Source organism: Pholis gunnellus, assembly GCF_910591455.1.
Source record: "Pholis gunnellus genome assembly, chromosome: 7".
NCBI lineage: Eukaryota > Metazoa > Chordata > Actinopteri > Perciformes > Pholidae > Pholis > Pholis gunnellus.
This window is the reverse complement of record NC_136533.1, coordinates 2241002-2251876: the sequence shown is the minus strand read 5'-3', so window position 1 is coordinate 2251876 and position 10875 is coordinate 2241002.

The following is a 10875-nucleotide window of genomic DNA, read 5'->3' as shown; positions in this document are numbered from 1 at the left end:
TCTGTGTTTATTCATTGTGAGCTTTGTGTTTTCACTCAGAGAAGCTTCTCGTGGATCTAAAGATGGAAGCGTTTAGTTTTCTCTTTGAGTTCTGACTTTTGAAAACTCTCGTCTTTCTATTTTCTTTTAGTCTCATTTCTGTTAAAGTTCAGAGGAACTAACGGGACGAAACTGTTCTCGTCAGGTCGTCTTATGAGGCCGTTCGTGTTTTTAACGAGGGTCAAAAACAGGCCGCCATGTCTGCAACAGGCAGACACATAAACACCTGGACGGATGCATTACTGAGGTCATTTTTCTATTATCTAGTTTTTAGTGTTCGGCTTTATTGTCAGTTTATTGCAACCGATAAACGGAAGTGACCATATTTGGACTGAGGAGGAGTGACGTAGAGACGCCGTATAGAACTCTGGTAGAGGCAACGACCTGTCAATCACAGTAAGCCCCGCCCCTAAAGCATCCCCTGCTTTATGGTCTGTGTGACTCTAAATGGACCATCATTTACTAAATGAACATCATGCTGTATTGAAGAAGACTTGAAACTAGAGATTGAGACCATAAACTCATGTTTACAATGTTTACTGAGGTAATAAATCAAGAGAGAAGTAGTGTCATTTTCTCATAGACTTCTATACAACCAGAGGAGTCGCCCCCTGGTGGACACTAGAGAGAATGCAGCTTTAACACACTTCTGTGTGAGTGTTTGTTTCCTTCATTTTTCCTCTCTCCTTGATAATCAGTGATCCCTCAGATCCTCTCTCTCAACTCATCAGCTGCAATTTTCCCTGATTAGCGCCTAATTTTATTCTTTAAAAAAAAAACGCTAGCACACACACATACACACACACACACATAGTGTTTGTTTCATTGTCAGGCCGGGCGAAGGTGGAATCTGCAGCCAATGGGACGCTCCGTCGGTCGTGATGGACTGTATTTCTGCGTGGGCGGAACATGAGAGAGCAGTTTGTTGAGGGTGACTGAGGAAACATTGTCTGGTGAAGTGATCTGTGTTTGATCGCGATGCTCGAGTTTCACTCTTCAGTAGTTGTGTGACTCTAAACAGAGCTTTGTGTCTCTAGTTTGGGAAAACGCACTTCTTGTTGTTTTTTTTAAATTCAAGGAAAATTAGCCTTCAGCTAACGTTCTCTAAATAACTAGAGGCTGTTTTCCATCAAAAGAGTTAAATCCGACTAATGAGGAGGAAGCAAATAAGTTTGGTTTGAGAAAACAACAACATCACAGCATACATGGAGCTGTTGTTTTGTTGCATTGATGAACGTCATAATGTGATTGATGCAGAGAGGTGAACATAAACTAATGATCCAAACATCACATTAATGATGATAAATGAGCATTAGAGTTTCAATTCCTGAATGTGATTATTTTATTTTTCCCTTATGTAATGAATAATTTAGTTTGCGGTCATGAAACATCACAGCGATTAGACCGTCGGGTTTACTCATTAATACTTTGATTAATGACCAAAACAAAAGCCCACTAATATTGGAGAAGTGAAAAATAACCTCACTTTCCCACATTCCCGACGGGTATTTGCTGACGTATTTTATAGAACAAAAACGTTCTCTTAATAAGCACAGATCTTATTAACATCCAACCAAAAAAAAACAAAAACTATTGACTTCAAGACGAGGGAACAGAAAGTGCAAAAACATTGTTGACTCATTTCTTGGTTTTAGGACTCATTCCTGCAGCGCTTGATTGCTTTCTCAAGAAATCCCACAGCAGCTACATCTTTGTTCACTTTCCAAAGGAGTCAACCAGGCGGCAACCTCCGGTTCTGCCGAGTGAAGCCGATGCTTCAAGTCTGCATTCTCTCTAATGGCCACCAGGGGGCGACTCCTCTGGTTGTATAGAAGTCTATGAGAAAATGACTCTACTTCTCTCTTGATTTATTACCTCAGTAAACATTGTAAACATGAGTTTATGGTCTCAATCTCTAGTTTCAAGTCTTCTTCAATACAGCATGATGTTCATTTAGTAAATGATGGTCCATTTAGAGTCACACAGACCATAAAGCAGGGCATGCTTTGGGGGCGGGGCTACACAGTGATTGACGTCTCTACTTCACTCCTCCTCATTCCAAATAAGGTCACTTCCGTTCATCGGCTGCAAAAAAACCAACATGGCGACGGTCGTAATCCAAGATGGCGACGCCGAAATCGTCAAACTCAAGGCTTCAAAACGTCAGTCCACAAACCAAATACAGTCTATGATGTCAAGTCAATTCAATTTATATAACCTAATAACACCCCCCCCCCCCCCAAAAGAACGATTCATAAAAACTAAAACAAAGTATGCTGTTTAACTATTCAAATAACTGCAAACTCACAGGAAAACAGCCGTGTGTGTGTGTGTGTGTGTGTGTGTGTGTGTGTGTGTGTGTGTGTGTGTGTGTGTGTGTGTAAAAAGCCACATTCCCACAGTGGGTGGTGGTGTATTTGGATTCCTCTGGCCCGGTGTTGCAATCCTGACTGCAGATCCGTTTCCACCACCTCCCTGGATGAAAGCCCCCCCCCCCCCCCTCCTGCACGGAAACCTCAGCGTCTCCATCAGAGCCTCCTCACGCACACATGGACTGTGTTATGAAAGCGTCTGGGCTCAGCTGTAATGGCCTGTAGGCTGTAATGAGGCATCGAGTTGCCCGTTCGATAGATGCCGTATCATACGGAGCGCTTTTCGGGAGCAAATGAGCAGATTTTCATCTGCTGCAGAGAGATGGTGGTCGACAGAAATTCAATTTGTTCTTAAAAGGCCGGAAACTGGAAACAGGTTTCTATGGTTGCTGCAGACGAAGGTCACCGTCTCTTCCTCATATCGACTGTTTGAACTCTCCTTCAGTTTTAGAGAATCAAACATGTTTTGCTTGTTTAAACCAATACACACATATATCTTTAAACTGCTGCTGATCATTTTCCAAATCCAAGGTTTTTAGGTTTTCAGGTTTCTTGATGAAAGGTTGGTTTTCTATGAGCGTGCAGAGACTTCAAATGTTCAGCTGATGAATGATCGGTCACAGCCAGCGTTTGGTTAATTAACCTGATTTCCTTTTTTGGTGAAATAATTTTTTTCCACCTCATTCAACCTTTTTCTGGTTAAATGCAAATCTGGGTGGTCTATTCCAGTCCATCAGTTAGTGGTGAAGTTTGATGACGTAAGTTTACTTTACGTACTCACGTAACTTTAAAAAGAGTAAACTTTTGGTATCACACGGGACCGGATCAGCGGTCTACTCGGTGAACCTTCGTGTGTTTGTTCGACTGACCTGAGGAGCCGTCCTCTGAGCGTCTAATAATGCCACAGATGGGTTTACGTTGGAGTTACAATAACTCCAACGCGTCTCAGATGACGAGGACTTTAAGAAGACGAGTGTTTGACTCTTTGGGAGTGAAACGGGGCTGAGATTACGTGAGAGTCTTGGAGAGACGAATGCATGCTCACCTTTTTAGACATCTTGCTAAATAATCGTCAGAAACCACCTTTAGAGGCGACAGGATTTCAGTCTGTCTGGAACACTTCCTGGATGCAGTTACACTTTATTTATTTTAGATCTGCCCAAGACGCATCAAGTGACTTAGTTTAGGGTCTAAATCATTGCTCTTAAACCTTAATTTAGTACATCTTTAGTTTTCCAGATGGAGGGGAAATACAAAGAGAAATGTGAAAAGTGTGATTTCAGCTTTTGAGTTCAGTTTCTGTGACTTGTTCAAAATCAAACTTTCACTCTAGAGGTGATATCATCTCTTCGATTTTGGAGCGTTAGATCAACAAAACTCTGATTTGTTGTTCGGGAGGGCAGAACTAACAAAATGATGTTCAGTTGCACGACTTGTCCCGATGACACCGACGGGTTTGTTGGTGGTGAGAAGCCTCTCAGCCGGTCACATTAGAAGATATCTCGTCTGCAGAGATGTAACGAAGTTTATGGAAAATCAGAATCCTCATTTCCTGTTTAAAACGACTTCATTATACCTCTGATCTCTTCATCATCTTTTTCTGTCTCTCTAACCTTTTGACTGGAACTGGAGCTCAGCCTCCTGTCTGCAGTTATGTTAAACAGTGATGTGGTTTCTCTCAAACACACGAGTGGATTCTTTGTGTTTGATTATTGCAGCGTTGCCAGTTTTCCCCCGGCACTCCGTATTATTGTTTCTGATGCCATCTTTCGCCCACCGACCTATAACTCTGCATTTTATGGCGTCGGGATCTGAGAGGTCGACTGGATTCAAAATCAACAGCACTGACGCCAGGCTGCTTGGACAGCGGCCGTGTTTTTACTGGAGGAGACGACTTCTACTCGATCTCAAGTGATTCTCTGACAATACGCATTAAGGAAAGGCCTCTGGAGGGATTTAGTCTTTCATTTGGTGATATCTTGACTGATTGACATTTAAAAAACTCTTCCACATGAATGAACGCTAATGACTTTGTCTCCAACACTTTGAGTGTTAACATGAAATTTGCCTCATCTTATTTTCCGCTCTCTTTTCTTTTTTCACTGAGGATACAAGTGGCTCTACAGATGTGTTAGTCCACTTCTACACAGCTAAAGCCAGAGTCAGACTACTGGACCTTTGGGTCATCATTCCAGTCCGGTCTCACCAAATGGAGTGCAGAGGACACGACAATTTGTAAGTCATTTAACGTGCAATAACAACGCCATTCTTGCTTTTTTGTTATGTCATGTTACATGTTATTTACGCTGCATTGACCGCAGTGCAAAAGTAGTATAGAAAAGTGAGAGACTGCTGATGGTGGAGGGAGAGGAGGAGGCGAACAAACACAGGACTTCTGTTCGTGACCCACAGCGACGTGTCCTCGTGTGATATCTTACGAAAAGTTACTCCTCATTGTTTCGTGTTTTCCTACAGAAGCCAGCAACACGTGTCAATTTCCGCTCATTACAGGCATACAGTCTGATTAAAATATTGAAAACGACTGTATGCTAGCTTAGATAGCATGACCCGTAACTACACGACGCTAAAAGTATGGCTGAAAGAGTGCTGTTTGTTGGACCCATCTGAGTTCCTCAGATCGACTCCTCTGTACTTTAATTTTGAAATCCTTGGGGGGAATTATGTGTTTTCCAGAGGGGTAAGTCATCAGGCTTTGCTTACAGAGAGCAGGAAGTGAACTTTAGATGTTTCTTTTTTTTTCCATATGAGGTGGTTTTGGAGGTGAGACATCTTATCCATCTGGATCATCAGTCGTCGCAGTTTAGACCTCGTTAATTGTTTGTGTACCGAGGTGGTAAATGTTTATCTGCTTTCCCCTTCCCGGCCTCTAATCAAAGCAGCAGCAGATGAAGCTGACGGAGAGGCATCAGAGAGGTGATGAGCAGCTGATAAACAGCCAGTCAGAGCCGCAGACTGAAGCCGGGGACACAGGTCAGACTCGGACTGCACTATTATCTACGTCGTAACGATATAGTGCAGTAATGTCTGAGCGGAGAAGTCACTCTCCCTCTGTGTGTGTTGTAATCCCAGTGTGCATGTGAGCATGTGAGCGCACGCCGACGGTTAGCTCCATCCCGACCGATTGCGGAAGCTCAGGCGGCAACCTCCGGTTCTGCCGAGTGAAGCCGATGCTTCATGTGTTAAAGCTGCATTCTCTCTAGTGTCCACCAGGGGGCGACTCCTCTGGTTGTATAGAAGTCAATGAGAAAATGACTCTACTTCTCTCTTGATTTATTACCTCAGTAAACATTGTAAACATGAGTTTATGGTCTCAATCTCTAGTTTCAAGTCTTCTTCAATACAGCATGATGTTCATTTAGTAAATGATGGTCCATTTAGAGTCAAACAGACCATAAAGCAGGGGATGCTTTAGGGCGGATGAATAAATTAAAAACGTTTTTTTTAAATAAAACTATATATTTATGAGCCGTTTTTAAAGATCTATGTCTTCTTGAAAGATTTTTTATTTTTCATGGAATTTGTTGACTAATAGAACAATGTAAACATGAGGGAACTGAATGCCAGACTACATGGACAAAAACGTTGTTTGGAAGTTCTGTCCTGTAACTTGCAGATCACCGGTTTGATTTCTCACAAAGTGAAAAAGTTCTCAGACAGAATGTTCAACCTTTGCCAGCTTCAGTGCAGACGAGCTGAACACGCAGAGTGACTGCTGACACTGAACTAAAGCTGATTATGGTTATTAGCTAAACGTACAGGAGCTAACTGATGTCTGTGGGTTGCTAAATTACAGGTGTTTGGTTTCTGTGAGTTTAAGACACATTGAATGATGAACCTCTGGAGTTTATTTCATGAGGAGGATATTGGATACAGTGTTTGAGAAAAGGAGCTCTTTAAATGTGGTCGTGTAAAAACAGTTGAAGGAAACCGTGTCTTTAAAGAGTTTAACTTGATCTAACTTTCAATGACAACGTACTTCTCTTTGTTCTCACATTCTCTGGTTTGTGTTTAGAAGATGAAGAAGAAAAAAGCCCACGACAGGAAACGGGAGAGGATCGTGAATTGCAAAATGCTGAGGCTGTTTACTTCCTCGGCTGTCAATCATCATAATACGATAATAATAATAATAACACCGACAGAGTCACGCTGTCAGAATCACTCAGCTGAGTTTGCTTCAGCTCTGCTGAGAGGAGATTTGAAGGCTGTTAATCTGGTTCAGACATGCATTGTCCACAGAGGATGGATCTTAATGACTCTGCTGATCCTCTGACTTTTCATAGCGCCACCAAAAGGTTAAAAAAATAAGCTTTTTGAAAGTCTGAAGAAAGTTTGAGTGAATTTTATTTCGGTTGTCACACATTTGCTTCAAAGCGCTTCACAATCTGTACTGCACTCTATCGTTGGACCTCAGATCAAATAAAACGTAAGGTGCACACAAAGTGCACGATAAATAAAAAAAACTGAAAAAATACTCGTATGTGAATATTTCACATTTTATCTATTCATAATGGCAGCGATGCAAATTTGTCACATTTGCAGAACTTTTTCAATAAAAGGTTTGAATATTTTCATGCAGGCAGAGGATCAACTACCAGGATCCTGTTGACCCGGAGCAGCGTCTGGTAGTCTGTCTGAGGTCAAAGGTTTGATTGAGTTTCCTATCAGTGAAATGCTCTGAGTGAATCTGAGTTCTGGTAAACAAGTTACGCTGTCTATAGGTCTGGGGCTTTTATTGTGAAAGGTAAGAACAGAAGGAGCGGACCTGGTCTGAGCTGCCTTTTGTCAAGGTTGAGTCTTGGTTTGGACTACAAAGCCGCTACGCACAACGTGATTGGTTCAGGCCTTTATCGTCATGACGTTTCACACAAAAACAGAAATGTCAACCTCTTGGTAGCTTTAAAGAACGGGTCAGGAGTTCACCGGTCATTAGGAGTTCGTCTCCTGGAACCACGAACGTTTGTACAAAACTGTTTTCCGGTTGTGGGAGAAAAATGTATTTTTGTCTTGAAATATATTTGTGTAAAATCAATCATATCCATAATTTGAAATGTATCCATGTATATTCACACGCAATAGGTAAAGTTTGGGGATCACTAAAGTCAGTATGGTTCATCCTCCTGGGAGCATGAATATTTGTTTCTATCCATGCTCCAAGTTGACTAATCATTTTTTTCACTTTCTTTGCAAGTTTACAACATTCCTATACATTCAGTGCTTTGACGTCATTATGTGAAGTCTTTCTGCAGGATTCTTCTTTCTCACCTCTTCTCAAAGCTGCAGATCCTGTCAGCTGATATATGACAACAACCGACGTCTCAGCCGATCAACAACAACATCAATACAACCAGCAGGCAGGAGGTCAAGTAGGTCAAATAATAACTCATAGAATCCCTTTTCTGTCCACCAGCTATACCGTGAATAAAATACAAAATACACACAGTTTCGTAGTGAAAACAAATAGCTCAATTAATCAGAAACCATCACCACCGAATGCTTTATTCAGATGCAGTTCCTCCAATTTTCAAGATGATTTCACTTTTTATAAATTCTGTTTGTCTTTCTCGGGTGTGATTGGTCCTCGTTCCCATTTCTCACCCACCTATCCTCCACTCCTCCTCCTGCTAAATAAGATTCTCTCGCTCCAGAACAAGATGGTGGCAAATGGAAAACCCAAACTCAGAACTCTAAAATATCGCTCCACTAACTTGTAAGACTTTACAGATGGATGCTTTAACAGTTGCTACTCAACGGTAGAGTAACTTTGGAAAAACAAGTTAAATGTGAGAGATTCACACATTTTCTGCATTAGAAATAACAAATGACTGCCGGGAAGGAAAGAAATCTAAAAACTGATGTTTTTGGGAGGAAGGAGTGAGGTGTGGGTGTGATTATTTGACATTATTTTAAAGAACTGCAAAGCCAAGAGAGGATGAATGTTCCTCCTGAGTGGATCTGACAGTTTCCACTCAGCGTTTGGCGGTTCGTCGGTCCGATCAAAGGGTCCGTCCTCTGAGGAGCTGAGAACCACTAAAAGTTGATTCATTGTGATTTTCCTGGAAAAACTCTCCTTTTCTTTTATCCATTTATGAAATAATCTGAGTCACTGTGTTTTATGTGCCGGGCAAAGGTTCATGAAAAAAAGATTTAGAGAGAACAGCAGAGTAAAGGGAAAGATGGTGAAATACTGAGTTAGGTTTTAGAAAAGATGGTTGTTTGGGTTAAAATGACGACAACAGTGTTGATACATGTGACAGATGAATCAATGGTGACTTGACTTTCACATGAGGAACAAACCGCGGTCCCCCGGGTGAAGGGTCCGTGTTTGATGGACCCATCCACCATCGAATGCTGGAATGAAGCGGCGTGTGCTGCTAGGTGCATGTTTGAACTTTGTTTCCATACTTCCATTTCTTATGTTAAGGCTGGCTAACCACATGCTGACCTCAGCTCTGTACTTAACTCTCACAAAGAAAGAAAGACACTCAGTGTCTCCCCGAATGTTCAACCGTTCCTTCAAAGCTGCTAATTTGCTATCTGGTTAAAATGAGGTCAGTGATTACAGAACTGTAAATCTGTCGGCCATCACCTGCAGATAAATACATATAACATGCAGCTCTGCGGTCCTGCTGCAGCAGCGGATTAGTGATGAAACTCTAAAGCTGCTGTTTAGAGTCGAGTTGGCAAAGACCTTCATTTACAATCAGCTGACTTCAACACTTTCCGTAATCCTCAGTTGACTCTGTTTTGACAGCTTCTTCTTCTTCTTCTTCTTCTTCTTCTTCTTCTTCTTCTTCTTCTTCTTCTTCTTCTTCTTCTTCTTCTTGAATCATGAATTCGCAACAGAAGCTTCTCCAAACAGTAGTTTGGCGCCCGGCCGTCCCTCCCCGTCCCGTGGGACAAACAGAGACTATTGTTAAACTGTCTCGGTCACGTGACGCGTCCCGCCGCAGCTCGCTGTGACTCATCTGACCGGACAGGCTGACGACGAGCCGGCTGTGATGTCGGCACTCATCACAGTCATTATCCCGAATTAAACAAATGACTGTAAACACGACTCAACTGTCATCTTGGATTCTCGTTGATTTATTGATTGTTTTTCTGAGGATTTTGTAAGAAGTGTAATGTTTGTTTTTGTCCTGCTGCTGGAGAAAATTAACTCCAGAACTCTCTCTCTCTCTCTCTCTCTCTCTCTCTCTCTCTCTCTCTCTCTCTCTCTCTCTCTCTCTTTTTTCTCTCAAAGTTTTATTCAGCAAACCAGTCAAATTACAGAAGTTGCTGGTTGCCAAAGATCTTCTTTGTTAGTTTCAAACTTTTAAAAAAAATAGTTTTGCAGCAGATGATTGTGGATGACAGACCTGCAGACTGTTTTTCCAACCAACCATTCTTTCTTTATCTGCATCAGCTTATCTTTAGACACATAGAGACAGACGACCGTTCTCCATCACACATACGGGCAATTTATAGTCCACAATGAATCGAACCTTGTCTTTGGACTTTGGAGGAAGCTGGAGGACCCGGAGAAAACCCACGCAGACATATGGAGAACATGCAAACTCTCAGTGCAGAAGACAGTTTTGTTGTACGTAAACATGTAAGAATAATTTTAAAAACCCAAAAGCATCATCAGCATTGTTTGTATTCATCCCCCCCGGTAGGCTCTGCATGGTCTGTAGCTTGCAGTTTCACATGGAGACCCAGTTAGTTTCACAGCAAAATAATAATCCATGGAAATAAACAAGGCTGTGTATTTCTTCGAACATATGTTTGGAACACACTGAGCACACAGATTAACGGACACTAGAGTTGCTGTCGGTGCTCAGCCTCGAGGACGCAGTGGAAGGAGCTCACAGCGCTGAGCCTTCTGTGTGACACGGAGCCCCTCGATGTGGTCTGAACTGATTCCCGGTCGCCTGTTTTCAGATTGTATCCGAGGGTATAGATAACATTTGAGTTACAGCAGCTCATGATACGCTCATTTTGACAGACAACAGCTCTTACACACAAACATATTATCTGAGTTGCAACACAAGACTAGAGGTGTAATTGATAGGTTTCCATGCACGGTAAACAGTTGCCTGCTTTGTGTTTTTGTTGAATGACTGTACTGTTGTTGTTGTTGTTGTATCCCTAGAAACAACTGTACAAGGAGCTGGAGGACATTTTTATGTTTTTTTTGTCTTGTGTGCATTGGTCTTAAATTGTCAAATGTTCTTGTTTTGCTCTATCTGTTGTATTCCCAGTCCACACTTCTTCTGTCTTCTTTCTGTCGTCCATCTGTGAAGCACTCTGAGCTGCACCAAGCTGTTTGAAATATAAAGTTTGATTTATTGATTGATTTTTTTGGAGGTTTTCCCATTGATTTCAATGCAGTTTTCTTCATAAGAGGAACTGCAGCTGATCTCACTTCAGGTCTGGCTAACACGCTAACATGAAGTCTTGGCGT